Source organism: Chrysemys picta, unplaced genomic scaffold (genome assembly GCF_011386835.1).
Source record: "Chrysemys picta bellii isolate R12L10 unplaced genomic scaffold, ASM1138683v2 scaf292, whole genome shotgun sequence".
NCBI lineage: Eukaryota > Metazoa > Chordata > Testudines > Emydidae > Chrysemys > Chrysemys picta.
Genome location: NW_027052999.1, coordinates 10,960 through 37,678, shown reverse-complemented (window position 1 = coordinate 37,678; position 26,719 = coordinate 10,960). Strand labels below are relative to the sequence as shown.

The window sequence follows — 26,719 nt, the reverse complement described above, 5'->3', positions numbered from 1 at the left end:
AAACAATTGGCAAAAGTTTTTCTTGATTACCACACAGTCATTTGGCAAATAAGCCCCTGCCCTAAAGAGCTTACAATCCAAACATGAAATGACTAGCCCAAGTCTTATCATAACAGAGCAGGTCTGTGGCCAGGAAGAGAATCCATGTCTCCTGAGTCATTATCCAGAATCCTATCCACGAGGCCACACCGACTCCTCAGCCTGCATTGGCTTAAGTGGTGTAAAACATGCCATGCCCTCCAATCACCGCATTTAGCAGCACTTCAGAAGCAGCCGAGCAATTACATATTTTAATCTTCCTGGAGAGAATAGAGCCAGAATAAGCCTCCTTCACGCCCCCTTATCTAGTTTCATTTATTTAAAACAAACAATACAAATGAGCACCTTGCCCTTGCTCTATCCACTCCAGACAGAATTTGTAAATTTGTAATTACAAAATACCCAACTCCCGCAATAAGTCCTCAACAGCTCCTAGGGGAAATTAACTCAGCAGTTAGATCTACATCTATGTGACCTGCATGCCAAGGTCATAAAGCACTTTGGAATGTTCAAAGCCAATCAGATCTCTTGACTGGCTAAACATTCCAGTGGTTCTGCTTGAAAAGGAATGCTTCTGCACACTGCAATCATACCAGACAGCTCCACTGGGGAGAAGCTCCTTCCATTCATTTTTAAATGGAAGGAGGATGTTTTTAATTGAAAATTGTCACTGATAACTTATGAATACATAAGCAGTACGTAATTCAAGTAATTAATCAAATTAATTAGCATAATTAATTGAGTGATTCAAATAATTAAAGTATTAGGAGGCCAAGTTCAGTTCTGAACTGAACTGCTTGTCTTGGCCTCCTAGTACTTTAATTGGAACTAAAATGCCTTCTGTGTTGGCCCTTAATAGAGAAATGGACTTGTTGGATGCAAGTATTAATAAATGGAAAAAGGGGTCTGAATATTACTCCTGGGGGAATTCTGCACTACTGCGCACTTGCATAATTAATGAGCCTAGGATTTAGAGCAGGGAGTCAGTTCACTTGGGTTTTATTCACATTCTTTTACTAACTTGCTAAGTGGTGTTGAGCAAGTAACTTAATTCCCTGTGACACAAATCATCCATAAATGGGGATAATGCTTACCATTCTCACAAGGGTGCTGTGAGTCTTAACTCATTAGTATTAGGTAAGTGCTTTGAGATTTTTGGATGAAGATGCTAAAGAAGGGCAAAGTATTATTGGAAGAGCTTACTGCAAGTCCTACAGTGTACTTTTACTATATCCAGCCCATGTACTCCACTGTGTGTAAAAGGACAACGCTCTCTTTATAGACCATTATATCATCCTGATCTGTAATAACAGCATTTTGCATTATGAGTTTATGCCTGAGGACAGAAGGGTGAATACTGATTATACTGATGGTGCGCCAGTCCAAGTTCTATACTGAATTACCCCCATGCGTTCCCCTATACCCCCCTGAAGTCAGGCAGAATTTGGTGTGGACACATGGAAAGCAGATGTAATTTCATGAAACTGCCCTACCTCATCCTGTTGCAGTTTCTCTAACAGCACTGTCACAACGCTAGCCAGCTTGGTCTCAGCTATCAAGGCAATCCTGAGGGCAATTTTGCCCTTATCTTGGTCATCCATATTTGCCAGGAGGGAAACAACCTCATTATAAACACCTGAAATTAAATAAAAGGATTCGGTTGGTTACCACTGATAGTAGAAATTGATGCTGGCCTCTTTAATTCATTATCCAGTAAAGAATTCTGCAGGAGCCCAAACACTTTGAGAAGTAGACCTGGGAATCATGTAAATCCTCTTCCTTGCTCCTGATGACCAGGTTTGTTTGCTGAACTACCCAATGTGTTTGGGGGGAAATCATAATGAAGAAAATTTGCTCCTTTCAAGTAGATCCCCACGTAAAATAATCTTCCTTTCCCTCTTTACTATCAATTCAAGAGTTTTGATGGCATACAGAATAATAATTTATGGTCAAGTTTTTCAAAACTGGGTGCCTAAACTTAAGCTCGTAAATCCATATTAAGGCACCTATGCCCTGAGTCAGCATCCTAATCATATGCTTAACTCTAAGCCAACAAAGAGACCTAAAGTTAAGCACCTGCTTAAGAGTTTTGCTTAGTCAGGGCCTCATTTTCAAAAATCCTGAGCACCCAGATGTACCTATTGGCTATGCTGGGAACTTTTTGGGGCTCAGTATCTCGTGAAAATCAGGCCACTTTTTTAGACCTCAGTATGAATTTAGAAGCCTAACTTTAGGCCCCCTGTTTTGAAGAAAGCCTTTAATCTTATTGTATGGTTGTTTAAATACTTGCAGAGAAGACTCATGGAACAGAGTTCATCCAGTTGCCTGTAGAGGTCATAAAGGACTTTCCCCCATGCACAATTGACTAGGTGTACGCTGTGAGTGGGGTCAAGTGGTTCCCTCCAACCTTCATCTGAAACATCAGGGACTGACCATAGCAGGAGAAGGGACACCTGGTAAGGTAGACCAGTGCTCCAAGATGGTTCAGAGAATCTGTTTCCTTAGATGTCCTGCTCACATACTCAGGGTCCAATTGATCTCCAGAGTTGTGAGTGGGAAGGAATTTCCCCCTGCTCAGAGTGGCAGGGACCTTTGGGTGGGAGGATGGGACACTGATCACCTGCTAGGATCATGTGGGTATATCTGACCTAATCAATTCTCTACCGTTGCAAGGGCCTCAGGCATTGGTGGAACCGCAGTCTCTCCTGTCCTCTGCCTATGGCACACAAGAGTTTAGTCTCCTAAAGACTGAAATGTTTTAGTGCAAGACAAGTTTTTGGGTTCAGTGTAGGGTTGCTAGGTGACATTTTAATGGCCTGTGAAATACAGGAAGTCAGACTAGATGATCTAATGGTCCCTTCTGGCCTTAAACTCTATGAAACTATGAAATAGCTGATATATTAAAAAAATCCGGATTTTATCTTCCATGTATCTCTTAGCTGTGGGCAGAAATTCTCCAGGTGACTTAATATTTAACAAGAACTCTGAAATGCCATATTTATCTGTTTCCATTGTAACAGCATTCCAAAGCATGAAGGAGGAACTAACAAGATTTCCCCTTCCCAGGAAAGACTGCTTGAGGTTAGGTGATTACCCATCCTTTATGCAAATTGCATCCTTCAGTTCTAACACCCAGATGCAAACTGAATCATAACTGTAACCTACACTGCCCATCTAGCTGCAGTAGTGATAGTGTGGGATTAGGAGCACTAGTGTTGCTAAGAAATGTGACCCCATGCTTTCTTATCCTGCATTTAAGATATTAGCAGAGCTTCATTTAGACAGCTAGAGGAGAAGTCCTTCTGCATTTTTTTGTTCTAATTTCCCCCATCTCTGGTGGATTCCACAGCTAGATCTTGGCTCCATGGATGCAGAAGACACAAAATGAGGACCCATAATAAACATAAAACAACTGGGAGAAAGATGGAAGATCTCCCCCATAGCATTCAATAGAAACTCAGATTCTCAGGAAAGTTTGCAGGTCTAGAGGCTGTAGGCCAACTCCTTAACTGGTGTAAATCAACACAGCTACAAGGAAGTCAACAGAGCGACACTGGTTTACAGCAGCTGAGATTCTGGTCATATAAATGGAGAACATTACAGCTAATCTATCTGTATGCCTATGCTTTCTAAATGTGTTTGTGATTATAGAATGGATATAGAGAATACAATGCTGACCCTTACCTCTGTCCATTACCTCCTGCTCACTCACAAATTTATTCATGTTTAATACTTCCTTCAGTCCGACCTCCAAAGAGCTCCCGTACTGATAGGCAGCTGGCCTCTCAGTCAGTCATGTCCAGGATAGCCAGTTAAGATTATGCAAACACTATTATGACATCCATGTGACTGTGGCACACCACATAAACTGCTGCTGACCAGGTATGTGCTGTAATTACATGGTCAAAGTTATTTAGGCTCCTAACTCGCACTGAAATCAATAGATGTTAGGAACCTTAATACATTTCAATATCTGGGCCCATACATGTAAGCAGTCCAATAGGTGGCTAAATTTGCTCCAGTGTCGAATTTCTCATTCTCTCGCCGTCATTTTGAATTTTGATTCGGTCCCTCTCTCAGTTTGCCATACTTTCCACTATCGGTTTAATCTGAAAATCTGCTCCTGGTTGAAATTATATAAAATAAAAGCACCAAAGCAAGAAAGAGAAGAAACGGCCTTGGAGAATGCACAGTGACACTTGAGTGTGGTTGGTTGGCAGGTTTCCTTTGCTTTTTAATTTGGTTGATCAAAAAGCCAGATGAAACTTTGCATTGGCAGTTGTGCCTTTAATATTGTCTCCTTGAGAAACTGTCAGCTTTCCTGAACTCCTTTATGCCTTAGATTTTTTTCTCATGGGTGGCTACCGACCAATTCTCTGAGTATGTTAAAGTCTGCTTTTTCTAGTCCTTCTTCTATCATTCTCACTCCTTCCTTTCCTTAGAATCATGAAATCTATCATTCATGATCACTTTCACCCAAATCACCTTCCACCTTCACAAGCAGCTCCTCCCTGTTGGTCAGAATCAAGTCTAAAATGGCTGTCCCCCTGGTTACTTCCTCCATTTTCTGAAACAAAGCATTGTCCCCAGTATATTCCAGGAACTTACTGGATAATTAGATGTCTGGGTAGGTAAAGTCCCCCATTATTATCAGGATTTGTGTTTTGGATATTTCTGTTATTTGTTCTAGAAATGCCTCATCTCCCTCCTCTTCCTGATTTGGGGTGTCATAAGTATAAAGGGAAAGGTAACCGCCCTCCTGTGTACAATACTGTAGAATCACTCCAAAGTCCTTTTGCCTGTAAAGGGTTAAGAAGCTCAGGTAACCTGGCTGACACCTGACCCAAACGACCAATAAGGGGACAAGATACTTTCAAATCTTGGTGGGCGGAAGGCTTTTGTTTGTGCTCTTTGTTTTGGTGGTTGTTCGCTCTTGGGACTAAGAGGGACCAGACGTCAATCCAGGCTCTCCAAATCTTTCTGAACAAGTCTCTCATATTCCAAACTTGTAAGTACAGCCAGGCAAGGTGTGTTAGTTTTATCTTTGTTTTCTCAACTTGTAAATGTTCCTTTTGCTAGAGTGTTTACCTCTGTTTGAAGAAGAACAGGAGTACTTGTGGCACCTTAGAGACTAACAAATTTATTAGAGCATAAGCTTTCGTGGACTACAGCCCACTTCTTCGGATGCATATAGAATGGAACATATATTGAGGAGATATATATATACACACATACAGAGTGTGTATATATATCTCCTCAATATATGTTCCATTCTATATGCATCCGAAGAAGTGGGCTGTAGTCCACGAAAGCTTATGCTCTAATAAATTTGTTAGTCTCTAAGGTGCCACAAGTACTCCTGTTCTTCTTTTTGCGGATACAGACTAACACGGCTGCTACTCTGAAACCTACCTCTGTTTGCTGTAACTTTGAACCTAAGGCTAGAGGGGGGTCCTCTGAGCTCTTTAAGTTTGATTACCCTGTAAAGTTATTTTCCATCCTGATTTCACCTTTCTTTCTTTAATTAAAAGCCTTCTTTTTAAGAACCTGATTGATTTTTCCTTGTTCTAAGATCCAAGGGGATTGATCTGGACTCACCAGGAATTGGTGGGGGGAAAGGGAAGGGGGGGGGGAATGATTAATTCCTCCTTGTTTTAAGATCCAAGGGGTTTTGGATCAGTGTTCACCAGGGAATTGGTGGAAGAGTCTCTCAAGGCTACTCAGGGAAGGGACTTAGCACATTGGGAGTGGTGGCAGCAAAAGCAGATCTAAGCTGGTAGAGAAGCTTAGAGGTTTTCATGCAGGTCCCTACATCTGTACCCTAAAGTTCAGAGTGGGGAAGGAACCTTGACAAGTGATATGTAATAGACCCCTACCAGGACATCACCCCTGTTTTTTCCCTCTTTTATCTTTACTCAGAGACTTTCAACTGGTCTGCTTCTCACCTCCTTCCAGACCTCAGAACAAGTGTACAATGCAATACTTCCTCTTTTTTTCCCTGCCTGTCCTTCCTGAACAAGCTATAGGCCTCTATACCAATATTCCAGTCATGAGATTGAACCCATCAAGTATCTGTGGTGCCAGTTAAGCTGAGTTATGACTTATGTACTAAAACTCCCAGTTCTTACTGTTTATTCCCCATTATTATCACTCCTTGCATTTGTGTATAGACATCTAAGATGTTAAGCAGATGCCCGCATAGATTTCCCTCTTGTTTCTCCTATAATTCGACTGCAATTTTCCACATCTACTTCTCCTCAAATATCTAGTCATCTATTAAGGTCACCTTTTTTTTACCTGGTGGCTTTTTTCACCTGCCCCCTCTGAACTTAGTTTTAAGCTCTTCTCATAAGGTTGGTGAGTCAGTACATGAAGATGTTCTTCTCCTTCTTGGTCAGACGGACCCCATCTCTTCCAAGCAAACCTCCTTCCTGCAATAGCAGCCCATGGTAGAGGAAGTCAAACCCGCCCATAGACCCATCTTCATAACCCTATTATGTGGACCAGTGGTTCCCAAACTGGGTTTCACGAACCCCTGGGGGTTCACAGAACGTTACAGGGGGTTCGCAAGAAAAAAATCATTAATGGTGGCCAGAGGACCCCGGCATTGGAGGCAGCAGGTGGGACCTGGTTGCAGGGCAGACAACCAGAGCCCCAGGGAGAGCAGGGCTGTGCAGTTGGGGCTGGCAGCCCAAGCCCTGCCCCCATCAGCGGGGGGAGCCGGCAGCCCTGAGCCCCAGCGCTCTGGCAGCCCCAAGCCCCAGGGAAAGCGGGGCCGGGCAATTGGGGCTGGCAGCTCGAGCCCTGACCCCCGTCAGTGGGGGAGCCGCAGCCCGAGCCCCAGGGAGAGCGGGGCTGGGCAGTTGGGGCCGGCAGCCCGAGCCCTGCCCCTGTCAGCGGGGGAGCCGGCAGCCCGAGCCCCAGAGCTCCGGCAGAGCTGGCAGCCCCAAGCCTCAGGGAAAGCGGGGCCGGGCAGTTGGGGCCAGCAGCCCGAACCCCAGCGCTCCAGCGGAGCTGGCAGCCCCGAGTCTCAGGGAGAGTGGGGCTGGGTAGTTGGGGCCAGCAGCCCGAACCCCACCGGTCAGCGGGACCTGCAGCAGAAGCTCAGTGGAGCTCAGTTGACCGGGGCGGTCAATGGGGTCCAGCAGCAGGAGCCCCAGGGAGTGTGGATCCAGCAGCCCAGGCCCTGGCGCGGGGCCAGTAGCCTGAGCCCTGTGGTGGGCAGGGTGGCAGCTGAGACCCCCAGACCTGCAGGTGGCAGCTCGGACTCCTGTCCTCGTCAGACAGGGGAAGTTGGCATGGAGGACAGAGCTAGCAGGAGCAATGCTGTACGTGGGGGGTGGTCCAAGCTAATTTGTCCCTCGCTGGGCACCCTCCTAGGGAGAAACCTCGTGGCGGAAGAAAAGCTGTTTGGGAGCCAAACCAGCCGGAAGCACGTTGTAGCCAGTGTAGCAGTGTTAAGGTGTCTCTGTAATTGTCATTCTCTCTCGAGTGCTGTTTTGCTTCAGTGAGACTTGAGTGAATCTTCTCATTTTCTAGTTGGTTGGTTGTTAGCAGTCTCTCTGTGTTGTTTTTATTAGAACTTTTGTACACAAGTTCAATGGATAAGTGGCTGAAAAAGGAAAGTGTAAAGACGCTGGAATCAGCTAGTGTTTCCTCAAGTCCACACTGTGGAAAATCTACGTCTAATGATCATGATGGTCCTGGAAAGTCACTTACAAAGAAAAGAAAATATGAAGATGATTGTATAAAATATGGCTTTACATGCATTGGTGATCAAGAATGTCCAAAACCACTGTGTGTGATTTTTGGTGATGTTCTAGCAAACAGCAGCCTCAAACCTTCTCTACTTCGGCGCCATTTACAAACTAGGCATCCTGCACAACTCGACAAGCCTGTTGATTTTTTTCAAGCGAAAATTAGCTGAGAGGAAAAGTGACATTACCAGTTTTATATCCAAAGCAAGTACCGATAATGAAAATGCACTTGAAGCATCATACCGCGTGAGCTACCGAGTAGCAAAAGCATCAGAAGCCCATACCGTAGCAGAGAGCTTGATTGGTCCATGTATAAAAGACGTAGTTCATTGCCTGCTCGGAGAAAAGGCTGCAAAAAGGATTGACATGGTACCTTTGTCCAATAATACGTTGTCACGAAGAATTAATGACATGTCAAATAACGTAGAGACCACAATTGTACAGAGAGTGAAAAATAGTCCATATTATGCTATACAGTTGGATGAATCGACTGATGTAGCTAATCTAGCTATTTTGCTACTGTTTGTACGTTATGTGAATGAATGTCTGGTTGAAGACTTGTTGTTTTGCCGACCAGTGGAAGAATGTACAACTGGAGAAGATATCTTCAATCTCACTAATGCATATTTTCAAGAAAAGGAAATAGATTGGTCTCGTTGCCTAGGCATTTGCACTGATGGGGCCACATCAATGACGGGGAAGTATACTGGATTTGTAGCTCGAACAAAAAAGGTTGCATCAAAAGTCTCTTGGACTCATTGCAGCATCCATAGACAAGCCCTCGCAACAAAACACATGCCTGAGGGACTGAAGGAAGTGCTGGACAATGCAGTGAAAATGGTGAATTTCATAAAATCACGGCCAACAAATTCCAGAATATTTCACGTACTTTGTGAAGAAATGGGTAGTAGACACGATTGTCTGTTGACCCATACTGAAGTTAGATGGCTCTCGTGGGGCAAAATCCTGGTGCGCTTGTTTGAGGTTAGAACGGAAATCCTAGTTTTTTTTCAACAGCCACCCTTTCCACCTTGCCAGCTGTATGGAAAATAATGTCTGGCTCCAGAGCCTAGCTTATTTAGCAGATATTTTCTCAAGAATTAATGACCTAAATTTATCTCTTCAAGGTCTCAATATAACAGTTTTCAATGTGCAAGACCGAGTTGAATCCATGATAAAGAAGTTACAGTTCTGGGAAAGTTGTTTGGAAAACAATCAAACTGAGTGTTTCAGTAATCTTCATGACTTCCTGGCAGAACATAAACTTCAGTTGGATCAGTGCACTAAAACCAATATAACTGCACACCTAAAAGGACTTTGCACAACATTCAGGGATTACTTTGCAGCTATATCAGGCGATAATGACTGGATTCGCAACCCTTTTGATGATACCACTTTCTCAACACAGATATTGAACACTGAGGAAAAAGAGAAATTGATTGAGATCTCCTGTGATTACGAACTGAGAAGGAGTTTCAGAAATCTGTCATTGATCAACTTTTGGCTGAGTTTAAGAAACAAGTACCACCTTCTGGCAGAAAAAGCTGCTGCAGTTTTGTTACCATTTTCAACAACATACTCATGCGAGAAAGCGTTTTCCTCGTATGCACATCTGAAAACCAAATACAGAAACAGACTTGATGCTGAACCAGACCTGAGACTTTATCTTTCTCCAAAGGTTCCGGACTTCAAAGAGCTATGCAGAGCAAAGCAAGCGCATCCATCACACTGAGGAAATTTAAATGTAAAACCCTGGAAATATTCATTTTTAGGAGGGGGTTCACGAGATTTCACAATTTTAGAGAAAGGGGTTCGCGGGCTGTTAAAGTTTGGGAACCACTGGCTGGGAGTAACGTGGCAGCTCTGGGCACTGACAGGCAGGCTGCTGCCCATGGTGCCACACAGCCCCTGGCGGGGGGGGAAATGGCTCTGTCCGATGGGACAGGTCAGCAGCTCTCATCAGGCAGTAAAGTGGAGTGCCCTGCCCCCCAGAGAATCCCTACTGTTCCTCACCAGCCCCACAGAGCACCCTGCCTCCCCCATCAGCCCCACTGAATGCCCTGCCCCCCGCCCACTAACAGCCCCAGCCCCGTTACCTTGTTCAGCTCTCTCTGGTACGCGGGTATCTTCCTCAGGATTTGCAACAGGTCCTCGATGTTGACCTGGAGGGAGGCGGTGGTGATATCCTGGCACCTCCCAGCACACAGAGCTCCCTGCAAGGCAGAGGCCTTGCCTGGGGACAGCCGCAGCAGCCCAACCACACATGCCAGGACGGGTCACTCAGGCCACGCGTGGCAGTGGCTTGGGTTAGACCTGCTCTTCCCAGGCTAGCTGGAATGAGACGGGAGCCCCGCAACCCAAGTGCCCCTTGAGATGTAAAGCGGCAGCGGGCCAGGGAGATGTCAGCGCTGGCTCCCTGCAGCTCTCCCTGCGCGGCCCTGACCCTGCTTTCTGACCCCGCCCCATGGGCCTCTGCCCTCCTCACCGTGGGGAGCTCCAGAGCCCAGGCTGGGGGGCAGGGGGCTCCGCATACACCTCTTAGCCCTTTACAGGCAAACCCTGGGAGCAATTGGACAGCCCTCCCCCACCACCACCAACCCCTCCTAGGGCAACAGGGCAGCCTCCCCTCCCCATCAGTGGCAGTGGGATTGGGTTCCCCCGTCCCAGGCTCCCCCTCCCAGCCCCCACCGCACCTCGTCCGTGGTCAGCCTCTTGCTCTCACAGAAGGTGCGCAGCAGCTCCGTCACCTTCCTGCAGCAGGGAGAGGGGTCAGGCCGGAGCCAGGCACTGCCTTAGAGGTATGGGGGTGCGCTGTCCTATGCTACAGGGGATGGAGCCTCCACCCCACGGGCACCACGGTTCTCTGCCTCGAGAGCCTCAGATGGGGCGGGGGGGGACTTTTCCCAAGTTACCCCAGGGCAGAGTTCAGTGCACCTCTGGGGGCTCCTGGTGCCCTGATGGGGGGGGGGCTGAGGGCAGTGGCAGGTCCAGCAGGAGGTCGGTGAGGGACTCACTCAAGGGGCTGTGAGGTGCCTGGGGAGATCCTGGGATCGGGGGAAGAGAATGTCCAGGGGGATTCCCGAGAGGAGAGGCAGACAGTTGTTCTGGAAGGGAGCACTCAGGGGTCCTTTGGGGAGAGGGGCTGGGTCCAGGGGGTCTCAACACTCAGAGAGGAGCATGTCTGAGGGACAGGCCCCAGCACTGAGGGGGAGGGGAAGTCCTGCCACTGAGCAGGAGAGGGGTGTGTTGCTGGGGGTGTCCTTGCACTGGGTGGGAGAGGAGTGTATCCAAGGGGGAGTGGGGTTCCAGCACTGGGTGGGAACGGAAGGGGAGGGGTGTGCCCGAGTGGGCCACAGGGTGGGGAGGGCTGTGTCTGAAGGGGGGGATGGGGGAAGTCCCGGCACTGGAAAAGAGGGGGAGGGGGTGTGTCAACGGGGTGGGCTGTCCTGGCACTGGGTGAGAGAGGTGTGTCTGAGCGGGAGGTCCTGGCAGTGGACGTGGAGGAGAGGGCTCTGCCAAAGGAGGGCGGTAGCAAGTCCCGGCACTAGGCATTGGGTGGGGCACAGAGTGGTGTGTCCGGCGGGGGGGGGGATGGGTCCTGTCCCTGCAGGGCCGGCTCTAGGATTTTTGCCGCCCCAAGCAAAAACAATTTTGGCAGCCCACCCACCCCCCATTTTTTTTCTTACCCCACCCCCGGCCCTGCCTCAACTCCGCCCCTTCCCCAAATCCCCTGCCCTGCCTCCTCCCCCCAGGCTCTCAAGCCTAGGAAAGAGGGAGGGGGAGAAGCGGCGCGCGAATCAGCTGTTTTGCGCTCCGTGGCCATTCGGGCTCTCCCCCTCCCTTCGCAGGTTTGAGAACCTGGGAGGGAGGGGGAGCAGTGACGTGCGAGCGGCAGCAGCAGCGGAAGTGAGCTAGGGTGGCCGGGGCACACTTTTTGGGGCGGCAGGGGCGGCATTCTGGTGCTGGCCATGCTGCCACTAAAAATGTGCCGCCCCAAGCACCAGCTTGTTTTCTGGTGCCGAGAGCCGGCCCTGCGTCCCTGGGTGGGGCACGGAGGGGCATATCCGGGGGGATGGGCAGAGCACGGAGGGGCGTGTCAGGGGCAGGGCTGAGCACGCTCACTTGGAGACATCAGTGATGTGCATGTGGCATAGCTGCACCCAGAGTTCGTTGTCTTCGTCCAGCAGCACCTCCTTCTCCTGCTGGGTGCTTCCCGGTGCCCTCTTCCCAGGTGGCCCTGTGGGGGGCTGCGGGCGCCGGGTGGGCGCGGCGGAGGGGTGAAGGCCCTGTGACAGGACAGGTCTGGGCGTGTCCATGAGCCGCTGCTCAGTGCACGGGCTGGGCAGGGTGTGGCCGGGACAAGGGTCACGGTCTGCAGTGTGTGGGCATGAGCCGCAGTAGCCCGCAGCATTGCCCGCTCCCCCCGCTGCTGTCGGGCCGGCCACGGGTGGGCATGCCGGGCATGAGGACCGGGCACACACCGCTCTGCGCCGCGGCTGGGCTCGGGGACTGGAGCCAGGGTGGATCCGGGCTGGGTCAGGTGGCCCGAAGTCACAACCACTGTACAGACAAAAAGAACAGGTGTACTTGTGGCACCTTAGAGACTAACACATTTATGTGAGCATAAGCTTTCATGGGCTACGGCCCACTTCATCAGATGCATAGAATGGCACATATAGTGAGGAGATCTATATACATACAGAGAACATGAAAAGGTGGGAGTTACCCTACCAACTCTAAGAGGCCAATTAATTAAGATGAGCTATTGTCAGCAGGAGAAAAAAAAACTTTTGTAGGAGTAAAAATGGGTTAACTCCTGTTCTTTTTGCAGATACAGACTAACACGGCTGCTACTCTGAAAACTGAACAGACAGTGTGTGGAGCGGACCTGCTGCTGCTGCGGGCGTGTGGCAGTTCAGCTGGAGTCGGATCTGAACCCCCGAGTGTGTCACACAGGGTCCTGCCACCACAGCCAGTCTCTGCTTCCTAACGTGGCAGCTGCTGTCATCCACTTGCTGTGTTCTCTCTTCTAACTCTAGGCAGGAAGCCTCACATGCAGCAGCATTCCTTTACCTCTCTGTTTCTTAGTGATTGTTGAGTCGAAAGGGGTTTACTAAGTCACAGAAAACTCATGCTTTTTTGCTGTATGCCTCTTAAGGGTGATAGATGTGACTTCTGTAAGGGCTGCCTTTACAGGTTAGGAAGGAGTAAAAGATGAATGGCACTAGATCTTTCAACTTTTTGTGGGCAGTGTGTTTGGGGACTTTTTCCCCTATCAAAGGACAAGTGCTGCTTTTTTATTTTTTAAAGGTTTAGCCCCAGTGAAAGGAATCTGGGAATTTCTATACGCCTGTTTGGTCATAGAACTGGTAAATCGTGGGTTGTGGCTCTTCCAGACAGCTTGATGCTGTGCTGTTAAATGACTTCAGTGCTAACTAGTCAGTTCATATTAGGTTGACAAATTAAGCAGAATCTTCTTTATTTCTAGATTATAGTGTGCAGGGATGGTAAGCTCTGTGATTCTGCTTAGATGCCAATGTTTTCAAAATGAACATAGGAACTCTTTATTTCATTTTGGTTTTGTACTGCTTTATTTTACAAATTAAAGGAACCTTGTTATTTGGTGCTGTTTTTAAAAGCTGGCATATAATATGATGGGGTATTCATTCTATAAGTTAGCTACCAGAGGGTGTTTATAGTGACAATAGTACTTTGAGCAGTCAAAAAAGTATTAAAGCATTTTAAAATGAGAGAGAATCAGAGGATAGTTCAAAGATTTCTCCTAAAATAGATGCTACAACAAACATGATCTTGGTCCAGAAGGGACCATTCTGATCATCTAGTCTGACTTGGTGCAGTTCTTTGGCTAGTACAATGCAGGAAGTCCATAATTTCTGTTGAAGCTATAGCATAACATGGTCTCAGACCAATGGTCCATTTAACGTAAGACTGGCCGTACTGGGTCAGACCAAAGGTCCATCCAGCCCAGTATCCTGTCTACCAACAGTGGCCAATGCCAGGTACCCCAGAGTGAGTGAACCTAACAGGTAATGATCAGAGGGATAAATACAAGGGAGGGAGAGGAATTATTCCAGCTTAGTACTAATGTGGACACGAGAACGAATGGATATAAACTGGCCGTGGGGAAGTTCAGGCTTGAAATTAGACGAAGGTTTCTGACCGTCAGAGGGGTGAAATATTGGAACGGCCTTCCGAGGGAAACGGTGGGGGCGACGGACCTGTCTGGTTTTAAGATTAAGTTAGATAAATTTATGGAGGGAATGGTTTAATGGTAAAACATAGTAGCCAAGGAAAACCAAGCAATGGTACGTAAATAGTATAATGGCCAACAGGGGTCAGGCTAGAGACTCTTGCCTACATGCTCGGGGTCTTACTGATCGCCATATTTGGGGTCGGGAAGGAATTTTCCTCCAGGGTAGATTGGCTGAGCCTCTGGAGGTTTTTCGCCTTCCTCCGCAGCATGGGGCAGGGATCACTAGCAGGAGGGTCTCTGCCGATTGAAGTCACTGAAACACAGGATTGGGGACTTCAACGGCAGAGTCCAGGGAAGGGTTTTGTGGCCTGCAACATGCAGGGGGTCAGACCAGATGAGCATAATGGTCCCTTCTGACCTTAAAGTCTATGAGTCTAAGTGATCTCTCTCCTGCCATCTATCACCCCCCTCTGAAAAACAGAGCCTAGGGACACCAGTTCTTACCTATCCTAGCTAATAGCCATTAATGGACTTAACCTCCATGAATTTATCCAGTTCTCTTTTAAACCCTGTTATATTCTTAGCCTTCACAACCTCCTCAGGCAAGGAGTTCCACAGGTTGACTGTGTGCTGTGTGAAGAAGAACTTTCTTTTATTTGTTTTAAACCTGCTGCCCACTAATTTCATTTGGTGGCCCCTAGTTCTTATAACCCAATAGTTAACCCAATATCCTGTCTTTTGACAGTGGCCAGTGTCAGATGCTACAGAAGGAATGAACAGAACAGGGCAGTTGCAAGTGATCCATCCCATCCTCCATTCCCAGCTCCTAGAGGTTGGAGGTTTAAGGACACCCGGAGCACGGGGTTCTGTCCATGACCATATAGGCTAATACCCATTGATGGACCTATCCTCCTGAACTTGCCTGATCCTTTTTGGAGCCCAGTTAGACTTTTGGCCTTCAGAGCATCCCCTGGCAATGAGTTATACAGATGGAGTGGGCACCGTATGAAAAAGTATTTTCTCTTGTTTAAAACCTGCTGACTATTAATTGGATTGGGTGACCCCTGGTTCTTTTGTTGTGTAAAGGGATAAATAACACTTTCTTATTCACTTTCTCCATATTATTCATAATTTTATAGACCTCTATCATATCTCCCATAGAATCATAGAACTGGAAGGGACCTTGAGAGGTCATCTAGTCCAGTCCCCTTCACTCGTGGCAGGACTAAGTATTATCTAGACCCTTCCAGACAGGTGTTTGTCTAACCTGCTCCTAAAAATCTCCATTGGTGGAGATTCCTCAGCCTCCCTAGGCAATTTATTCCCAGGCTTAACCACCCTGACAGGCAGCTTTTCCTAAAGTCCAACCTAAACGTCCCTTGCTGCAATTTGAGCCCATTGCTTCTTGTCCTATCAGAGTTAAGGAGAACAGTCTTTCTCCCTCCTCCTCATAACAACCTTTTATGTACTTGAAAACTGTTATCGGGTCCCCGCTTAGTCTTCTCTTTTCCAGACTAAACAAACTGAATTTTTTCAGCCTTTCCTCATAGATCACATTTTCTAGACCTTTAATCATTTTTGTCGCTCTTCTCTGGACTCTCTCCAATTTGTCCACTTCCTTCCTGAAATGCGGCACCCAGAACTGGACACAATACTCCAGTTGAGGCCTAATCAGTGCAGAGTAGAATGGAAGAATTACTTCTCGTGTCTTGCTTACAATACTGCTGCGGAGACAGAGATGGGTAAACTACAGGCAACCTCCAGCCGCGGGACCATCCTGCCTGGCCCTTGAGCCCCCAGCCCCTCTCCCGCAGCTTTAGCTCACCGTGCAGTCAGTACTCGGGGCGGCCGGGCTGCAAGCTCCCCATAGGAATGTGCTACTTAGGGAGCACCAGGACTGGCAGCTGTAAGTAGTACACCATAAGTACACATTTCTACGAGGAGCAATTTAATATATTACACCTAGGTAGGGAAGGCTGTGCCTCCCCAAACAGCCTGCCCCCGCACACTAACTGCCCCCCTCATAATACCCGACCCATCCAACCCCACAGCTCCTTATCCCCTGACTGCCCCCTCCTGTCCCCTGACTGTCCCAACCCCTATCCACATCCCTGCCCCGACAGGTCCCCCTGAGACTCCCACGCCTATCCAACCACTCGCTGCTCCTTGTCCCCTTACTGCCCCCCAGGACTGCCTGCCCCTTATCCAACCCCCCAGCTCCCTGCCCCCTTACCATGCCGCTCAGAGTACCAGGACTGGCAGCCATAAGTAATACACTGTAAGTAGCACATTCCTACGGGGAGCAATTTAGTACACTACACCAGCCCTTCATACAGTTTCGGAACCCCAGTGTGGCCTTCAGGCCAAGAAGTTTGCCCACCCCTGTGCTAAGACACCTCAGAATTGTGTTTGCTTTTTTTGCAATAGAGTTACACTATTGACTCATATTGAGCTTGTGGGTCTCCAACTGCCAGATTTCTTTCTGTAATACTCCTTCCTAGGCAGTCGTTTCCTGTTTTGTATGTGTGCAACTGATTGTTCCTTCCAAAATGGAGTCCTTTGCATTTGTCCTTATTGAATTTCATCCTATTTACTTCAGATCGTTTGGATTTTAATCCTATCCTCCAAAGCACTTGCAACCCTCCCAGCTTGGTATTGTCTGCAAATGTTATAAGTGTACTCTCTATGCCATTATCTAAATCATTAATGAAGATATTGAACAGAACCGGACCCAGAACTGATCCCCGTGGGACTCCACTCGTTCTGCCCTTCCAGCATGACTGTGAACCACTCATAACTACTCTCTGGGAATGGTTTTCCAACCAGTTTTGCACTCACCTTATAGTAACTCAATCTAGCTTGCATTCCCCTTGTTTGTTTATGAAAAGGTCATATGAGACAGTATCAAAAGCTTCTACCACTTCCCCCCTCCCACAAGGCTTGTTACCCTGTCAAAGAAAGTTATCAGGTTGATGTGACATGATTTGTTTTTGACAATCCATGATGACTGTTACTTATCACTTTATCTTCTAGCTGTTTTCAAATTGATTGCTTAATTATTTGCTCCATTATCTTTCTTGGTTCAGCAGTTAAGCTGACGGGTCTGTAATTCCCGGGTTGTCTTTATTTCCCTTTTTATAGATTGGCACTATATATGCCCCTTTCCAGTCATCTGGAATCTCTCTCGTCTTAATAGCTAATGGCTCAGATATCTCCTCAGTCAGCTCCTTAAGTATTCTAGGATGCGTGTCATCAGGCCCTGCAAAAAGAACAGGAGTACTTGTGGCACCTTAGAGACTAACATATTTATTAGAGCATAAGCTTTCGTGGACTACAGCCCACTTCTGTCATCAGATCCTGGTGACTTGAAGACATCAAATTTGTCCAAGTAATTTTTAACTTGTTCTTTTCCTATTTTAGCCTCTTCTGATCCTACCTCATTTGCACTGGCATTCACTATGTTAGATGTCCAATCCCCACCAACCTTCTTGGTGAAAACTGAAACAAAGAAGTCATTAAGTACCTCTGCCATTTTCCCCATTTTCTGTTGTTATTCCCCCCCCCACACACACACACACAATTGAGTAACGGGCCTACCTTGTCCTTGGTCTTCCTCTTGCTTCTAATGTATCTGTAGAATGTTTTCTTGTTCCCCTTTATGTCTCTAGGTAGTTAGATCTTGTTTTGTGCTTTGGCCTTTCTAATTTTGTCCCTACCTTGTGTTATTTATTTATATTCATACTTTGTAATTTGACCTGGTTAAAAGATAGGAAACAAAGCGTAGTATAAATAATCAGTTTTCAGAATGGACAGAGGTAAATAGTGGTGTGCCCCAGGGGTAGTTTCTGGGACCAGTCTTATTCAACATATTCATAAATGATCTGGAAAAAGGGGTAAACTGTGAGGTGGCAAAATTTGCAGATGATACAAAATTACTAAAGATAGTTAAGACCCAGGCAGACTGCAAAGAGCTACAAAAGACTCTCTCAAAACTGGGTGACTGGGCAACAAAATGACAGATGAAATGTCATGTTGATAAATGCAAAGTAATGCACATTGGAAAGCATAATCCCAACTATACACATAAAATCATGGGGTCTAAACTAGCTGTTACCACTCAAAGAAAGAAAACTTGGAGTCATTGTGGATGTTTTTCAGAAAACATCCACTCAATGTGCAGCAGCAGTCAAAAAAGCGAACAGAATGCTGGGAATAATTAAGAAAGGGATAGATAATAGGATAGAAAATATCATGTTGCCTCTATATAAATTCAGTGTCCTATTTAGAATTGTGTTCATAATCAATATTGAAAGGTGGTACAGCTAGCAAATGATAAAAAGCCAAAATGCAGGATATATTGTAGATCAGGGGTTCACAACCTTTTTCTTTCTGAGGCCCACCCAACATGTTATAAAAACTCCATAGCCCCCATGTGCCACAGCAACTGTTTTTCTGCATATAAAAGCCAGGAACAACATTGGGGGTAGAAACAAGGCCATTGCCCAGTTCCCTGTGCCATAGTGGTCTCCCACCATGCAAAGTTGCTTTGGCTTCAGCACCATGCAGTGGGGCTTTGGCTTTCTGTCCTGGACCCCCCAAGTCTAATGCTGGCCATGCTTTGTGGACCCCTGAAACCTCCTTGCGGCCCCCCTCAGGGGGCCCCAGACCCCTGCTTGAGAACCACTGTTGTAGATGTCTTATGTGTACAAACTGTAGATGTACTGTTCTTTTTCCTTCATTGGGGGAAATCAGACTCTTGAAAAGGGTACAGTAGTCTGGAAAGGTTGAGTCCCACTGCTCTACAGTGCTTCTTGCACCTTCTTCTGAAATATCTGGTACTGGCCACTGCCTCTCTAGTCTGTGGTGAACTTTTAGGAAAACAAGTAGTGAATGTTGCATGCTTCCAGTGACTGACACAATCTTTTTCTGAGTTCAGTAGCTTCCAAAAAATTTAAATTCCCAAGTTCAACCAAGGGAAAATAGTGCACACAAGCTCATGTGTTTTTTATTTCAAAGAGAGGGGGGATCCCTAAACCCATGTTCTGGGTCAATCAAGAGCAACAATACACTATGCTCTGAGCTATAGTGCCGCTCTTCTCTCTCCCACCTGCTTCTCGGATCTCCAGTGGCATTGCAGCCATTCGTTAGTGGTAAGTTTGGAACCACTGTCTGAATTCTATGGCTAAAGCTTGCTGCTCAAGCTTCACTCCTCCACTGCAAAAGAAATCTAACTTTTTTTCTTCTGTTGCATATTAGCTCCTTGGGAATGTTCCACCTTTCTTTGTTATGACCATTGGTGTTTACGTTTATATTCACTGGTTTGCATACCGTTTGTTTGCAAATTACCAAGCATACTTCTAGGTGGTATATAAATGTAATTAACAGTATGATATCGTAGTGTAACTGTCTCTACACTGCAGGTCAACAAGTGGCCCTGGAAACTCATATAGTGCCTCTGGCAGTAACCGTCACCTTGAGCAGACACAACACCACGTAGATGAGGTATGGTTCTTGTATAGAGCAGCTTTACCATTCCTTTGACCTTGGGAAACCTGACGGAGGGAAGACACATGGAAGTGCTGTGTGGGCAAAGAGTAAATTTGTCTGCTTCAGTGTATGAACCAAACACTAGAATGTCTTCATTGTTTGTCCCTCTTGTGATCTGAACTATCATCTTGAGACTTGTTGCAGGAAACCTGTGATACTTCCCAGGTGTTGACCTGATCTTGCAAAGATGACTATCTTGTGAGCCAATGTGTTAACTGCATGACTCCAGTTGGTTTCTGACAGAGAATGAGCTTTGCTATGTGGAAATCCACAATTGCCAGGGGTTTCTAGTTCTATATCAAAGCTACGGCAAACTTCCTGCATGAGCCAAAAGCCATCCTTGGCTGAGAGCCTCATTTCTTTCTGGCTGGATAGGGTAGCACATCACTTCCTTTTCAGAAGTCATAGGTGCTTTGTGTGTCAAAAGAAACATTGTACAGTAACTCCTCGCTTAACGTTGTAGTTATGTTCCTGAAAAATGCTACTTTATGCGAAACGATGTTAAGTGAATCCAGTTTCCCCATAAGAATTAATGTAAAAGGACGGGGGAGTTAGGTCCCAGAGAAATTTTTTTCGTCCGACAAGAGACTTTATTTTAATTTTTATATATGTGTGTGTGTGTGTGTATATATATTTATATATACACACACACACACACACACACACACACACACACACACACACACAGTATAAGTTTTAAACAATTTAATACTGTACGCAGCAATGATGATTGTGAAGCTTGGTTGAGGTGGTGGAGTCAGAGGGTGGGATATTTCCCAGGGAATGCCTTACTGTTAAATGATGAACTAGCACTCTCCTGAGCCCTCAAGGATTAACACATTGTTGTTAATGTAGCCTCACACTCTACAAAGCAGCACAGATGCTGGGAGGAGACACAGCATGGCAGAGAGAGACTGTGTCTCTGTGAGAGAGGGAGAGACAGATCCACACACCCTGTGTGTGTGTGTGTGTGTGTGTGTGTGTGTGTGTGTGTGTGTGTGTGTGTGTGTGTGTGTGAGAAAGAGAGAGAGAGATGTGCATTGTCCCTTTAAGTACACTCACCCCCACTCTAAGTACACTACACTACCTTTTTAAGAAGATTGGCAAGTTGAGACAGCAGCTGCTTCCAGCAAGCTCCCTCTGTCCTGAGCCCTGTCATGTCCCCCCTTGCTCTGTGGAGATAGGGTACAGGAGCAGGGGGGAGGGGGACACCCTGACATTAGCATTCCTCTTCCCCACCACCCCCATCCCCCGCACAGCAAGCAGGAGGCTCCCAGGAGCAGCTCCAAGGCAGAGGGCAGAAGTAGCATATGGCAGTGGGGGAAGGGACAGCTGAACTGCCCGGCAATTGATAGCCTGCTGGGCGGCTGTCGCACAGGGAACTTAGGGAGGCTGCTGGTTTACCCTGGTTCCAAGCCCCATCAGCTAGCTCCAATAGGCTGCTCTTTCTGCAAGCAGTGGATAAAGCAGGTGGCTGCCAAACAACATTATAAGGGAGCATTGCGCAACTTTAAACGAGCGTGTTCTCTAATTGATTAGCAATGTAATAACATTAACCGGGATGATGTTAAATGAGCAGTTACTGTATTGTTCAAATGCTAGCTGTGGCTTCCATAACTGAGTTTTTCTTATACAGTGATGACCCTTCTCTAACATGCTAGATTGTTAGTGGAATACTTTACTTTCAGTAGGAGTAAGTTTATAAACAAAGCTTCTGATATTGAAACCCCAAGGCAGGCATTGGGAATCTCCAATTCAATTACTTAGTTCCACAAATCTTTTAGCTAATATAAGAACCTAAATTCAGTATTGTCTACTCTTAATCAAAAAGGCAATATCTTCTGCTTTATTTAAAAACAAACGCTTGAATGATGTGAATGTTATAAAAGGTGTCTGTCAGGATATGCTGCATGCTTAAAGTGTTTGAGGAGATGAACATCTAACACATGAATAACTTACTGTGACTATTAAATCACTGTAGGTGATTGACATCATGATGGTGAACGTGGACAAGGTTTTGGAACGAGATCAGAAGCTGTCAGAGTTGGATGATGCACTGCAGCGGAATTTGAGACCAGTGCTGCCAAGTTGAAAAGAAAGTATTGGTGGAAGAACTATAAGGTAACCATGACTTGAGTATTTCCAATGCAAATTAATGTCACTAAGAACTAGAAGTTGTTGAATACTACATAAAGGGAAAGAAATCCAGATAACTTTAACCATGAAAACCTATGGCCAATTTCTGCAGCCTTTACTCATGGTGAATAGTATTTAAGATTACAACATACGGTCCTTAATGAGCATTTGGCTTAGTGAAGTAGATGAACTTTCCAAAAGTTGGGTGGCCTGGCCAAGTTCCTTTACACAAAACGTTCTCCAGGCCAGAAATGTGGCTAAGGATAAATGAATGTACTAGTTTAAGGTGTTGGAGATCTAGGAGGAAGAAATTCAGTGCTATGGACTGAATGACGACAACACACACAGCAGCACAAAGAACCTTTAGTCTCTTACAGTCATGTGTGCTAATTACAGGAAGGCCTGGAAGCCTACTCTTTATTTGCTGAGAAGCCAAGACAGAGTGGAAAACATTAATTTGTAAGGCAGGGGAGTAGTAGTTGGGTCTAGAGAAGAAGCTTTTGCCCTCTTTTAAAAATATCTAAGTGAGTTGTTTGTACTAAATTATGTGCTTTTTTTAACAGATATGGGCAGTATTGATAGCATTTGTTCTCATTATCATCATCATCATTGGTGTTTAGCTAAAGCACTGTTTTGTCAGTAGGACTAGCGTACATGGGGCATAAGACTGTAAATCGAATGCAAAAAGTTGTTAATGTAACACACTCTGGTTGTGACTGCTAGTACATAGGTCATAATATTCAAAAGTTAAGGTTCACACAGTAATGCTAACTTAGCCATATTGCATGCCTGACATATGCAGTAGTTCAAAGTAGTACTTACGCTGCTAAATTGATGTTTGAATGTAATCTGTGTGATGTGGTGAAGTTATGTCTTCTGTGGGAACCTTAACTGTTGAATCTCAGGCTCTTGTGCATTGAGCAGAAATGGGATCCCACAGGAGACTGGGACCCCTGAGTCCCAGTCCCAGCTCTGCGAGTGACTCTGAGCGTGACCAGGTCACTTGACCACTTCTTTGCCTCAGTTTTTCAATCTTTAAAATGGGGATAATGATGCATACCTCACAGGGGTTTCCAAAGAGTAACATGAAATGCTTTGCGAACTTAGAGGACAGGAGCTGTGGACATACACCTTTCTCAAATTCATCTTTCGTGATATTTCTACATTTATTAATCCTTTAGACTCCAGGTTCAACATCCTTATGTCACTTTTCTTTCTTGCAAAGCAGTCTGGCCCTCTTCTAGTGGGTCACACCCTTTTCTTAATCCCCAAATGGGTACTCCAGCCAATCAGACTACCCTTGCTGTCTTCCAGCCCAGAAGTCAGGCAAAACAAACCACAAAAAAAGTAGGGAAGCTTCATATGAAACTCCTCCTCCAATCCTCAATAGTGCTTAGATAGCAAGGTAGTTAGGACACGTCTACACTGTAAATTTACCCCTGCATGCCATTGTTATAACTATGTGTTAAAAATCCACACCTGTGAGTGACGCAGTGACACCTACCTAACCCCTATTGTAGACAGCGCTATGTGGACAGGAGAGCTTTTCCCCTCAACATAGCTACCGTCTCTCATGGAGGTGGATTAAATATGCCAATGGGAGAAGCTCTCCCATCAGTGTAATATTGTCTTCACTGAAGCGCTACAGCAGTCCAGCTGCACTGGTGCCACTGCAGGTCGACACTTAAAACCCTGCCCTTAAACTCAGTCCAGGCAAGAGCCTTGATCTGACTAGCCTCACTTGACTGCAGGAAACACCACTGACTTCATGCACTAGCTTTCCTGCTGGAGCAGAATCCTGGGGGAGGGGGAGGAGGAGGAGGACAGACAGTTCTCAAGGATTCATCACCGGTGAACAAGCTGTTTAAACAGAAATATATTGCAGTAGAAGCTTTAAGAGGAAAGAAATTCATGCTCCCTTCTTTGATATCCAGATTTCACTTGCCCCAACTTCTGAATGTTGCCATATGTACCCGTATGTATACAACAGCCACGAGCCCATCATTATAACTGGTAACAAACCTGTAAATACAAACGCAAGTGGAGATGTTTCTGGTGGGTGCAAGGAAGACTGTGGATTCATATTCTGGCCATAGTAGAGCCAGGGAGCTTCTGCCTAGTTACACTGCTTGGTGTTCAGCTGTTTGAATTTGTGATGTAGCTGTTAACAAGCTTTCCAGCAGGATTCATTTACTCTCGAGCTCTGACAGCATATTCATTTCTCACCTTTGGGCCTGTTTGTAACACAGTCTACAGCAACTAATTGTGATGCTACAAACAGAATTGTGACCATAGGTGAGAAATACGTAGTACATGAATTCTAAAAGCTAATCCTGTGCAAGAATGAAACTATGGTAAAACAAACACAGGAAATTATTTAGAATTTCCTTTTGTTGAATATTTTGAGTGTTCCGTAGCTCAAGTCTTTAAGTTGCAGGGTTGTTTTATGCCTCTTTGATGTGGGGGGAAGAGGACTGTCGTTTTTTCAATCCTTATTTTTCTGTTATAGTCTGGAATGTGTCCTCATGAGTTACAAGAAGAAATGCAAACCTGCAGAAGCCATCTCTCTCCTTCAAACCTGCTGTATTCTCAAGCTCTCACCTACTGATGTATAAAGCAAAATTATTTTGATTAGTCATGTGATAACTCTCTCATGTATAGGAAATGTGCCTTTATTTAAAAGTTACACTCCTAATTTTAAAATACTAATAAGCACAGCCCACAACTTGCACAGTGCCTTGGTAATCTTGAGTATGGGCTGGTGAAGAGGATTTCATGTTTGCATTTCAGAATCTAGAAGCAATGTATTGTTGCCACTGAGTACTGCATTCTAGATAAATGTGAAGAGTATGTTTGGGTATCTGTCCTCTTCACTGTCTCCTTCATGCCGCAATTTAAAGGTGTCTCTTCTGACACACTACTAAAGGGATGGGAACCAAATCTTAAATTTGTGCCTTCTTGGAAGAAACTCTTAACACGTCTGCCATTTGAACAGACTTTCCCTGCCTTGCCTCTTACTCCATTAATGCCTTCTGACTAGTTGTGGAAGAGCCTGCCACCCTTGTAAACACCACTTGTCATTCACTACTGTTTTAAGACTATGCAGTTAAATTCTATTATTGAAGTTCTAAATATTTGAGCACTGAACCGTTAGTGCTGCCTTGTGGTATTTGTGATTAAACCTCTATAAGTTGTTTACATTCTCTTCAAAAGACAGTCTGTCACTTTTTGGTGTCAGTTTAATCTGAAAGAGTACCTTTAAAAATGTTTAGTGTTTGTAATGTAGACACTTACCAAAGTTGGTTTTGTTTGAGGTTTTTGTCTTTTGCCAAAAAGTAGATCAGTGAAAACTTTTCTCTGCAAGCCAGCAAAATGTTTCCAGAGTAGAATCAGTGCCAAATGTAGTTTAAATTTTTATATATATTTATATGGAATCTGTTTGCATTACTTCACAAATTATCTTCCCTCTAAACTAGTCCCCTGAGTGAGTGTTCCCTTAGGACTTCAGGAAAGGTCGGTAACAAACGTCGTTGCCTCTTCCCTCTTACCGACAAACTTTTTAGGTCTGGGTGTCTGCTCTCTATGAGGACGGAAAGAAATAACTTGGTGCTTCACACAGTCACCACTGTGTGTACCCTCTAATTTGTCGGTTTCTAATTTCCTTCCAGTCCTTGTTTCTACTTCCTCTGTATAGTTTTTCCTTTCTCTTGTCTCTTTTTTCCTCCCTTACTTTTTGGGGTCGATTTGCAAATAGCTACACTGTGAAATTGATTCACAAACCTAATCGACATAGCCTACTTCTTTGAGTGTTGGATGTTGCTTTGGCTGTTATCCCAAAAAATGAGCTAGACTCGGGAGCGACAACTACCAGAAAGATGTGACAGAGCGCTCAGAGGGTGGCTAAGCCCAATGGTGGATCTGCCCTCTAAACACCTAGCAAGAAATATTGGCCTCTTTACCCCAAAGTACAAGCTGCTTTTTGGTAGTGAGTGTTGTGGAAAGTTGCTCTGTTGGCTTATAATTAACTATCTAAGGCCTTGCCTGTTTCATTGAGGATGAAGAGGGAGAGAAAGGCAAGGATTTCTGTGCCTACTGAAGTATTTTAATTTCTGCTCTATCTTTATCATTGCAGTGACTTCTTTAAATGTACAAAGTCTCTAGAAAAATAACTCTACTGTATGAATGCACCATGGACCAGTAACAAAGATAACTGTACAAAAATGTAATCTTATTTACTCACAAATTAAGAAACTTTTTACTATTATGTTTATGCTGCAGCTTTTAAAGAAATATCAACTCTCTGTACTAGTTCCTACATTGTCAGAGGTTTCTAAATGTATGTCACCAGGGAGGCGTGTGTCCCTGCACTGTGTTGGCCTTTCTAACGTTTAATAAAGTGGCTGTTGAAACTACCATGTGTTCCTTGACGTGTGTGTGGGCAGGCGGGCGGGGGTGTTAGGAAGAAAGGTCTCTGCTGCCTTGCGCTGCTGGGGAGGCGGCTGCACCTCCTGGGGGGCGGCCGTTGAGGGCAGAGTGGCCAATGGACGGTTGCTGCGCTGGGCCAGGCTGTAGCACCGGATCCCCGTCCTGGGTGATGGGGTGGGGGGAGCTAGGCGCTGAAGCGGCAGCTCGAGCCCCAGCCAGTAGCTGGTTCCGGCTCTAGTTCTAGCCCCTGAGGGGGTTGGGGGCAGGACTCCCTGACAGCTGCTCTGCCCCGTCCCCACTCATCTTGCCCTATGGGAATGTGGGGGAGGCCAGCCTGGGGTTCAATGGGAGGCAGCTGCACAGTGAGTCGGAGGCCGAACCCTCTTGCTGTGGGGCCACGTGAGGCTCTCAGGAAGTGGGAGAGAGACCCTGCTAGCAGCTCGAGCCTGGGGAGTGATGGGGGGGCAAGCTCTGCGGGCTCTACCTATAGAACCGCCGGGCTAAGGGCAAGGGCTGTAACTCTCCAGCCTTGGAGGGGCTCTATAACCCCTCCTAGGAGCTGGGGTGCAGGTGAGGGGTTGGGAGGCTCTTTAAACCCCCA

General features: G+C 46.0%; 1 long non-coding RNA gene across 1 annotated transcript; it reads left to right on the top strand.

The window, feature by feature from the left end:
* The first annotated feature begins 1,704 nt into the window (after positions 1-1,704).
* Positions 1,705-26,105, top strand: LOC135978502 (uncharacterized). Its single transcript, XR_010595912.1, has 4 exons — positions 1,705-1,836; positions 19,431-19,512; positions 21,539-21,678; positions 24,203-26,105. It is a non-coding gene; the product is annotated as an uncharacterized LOC135978502 (long non-coding RNA).
* The last annotated feature ends 614 nt before the right edge of the window (positions 26,106-26,719 follow it).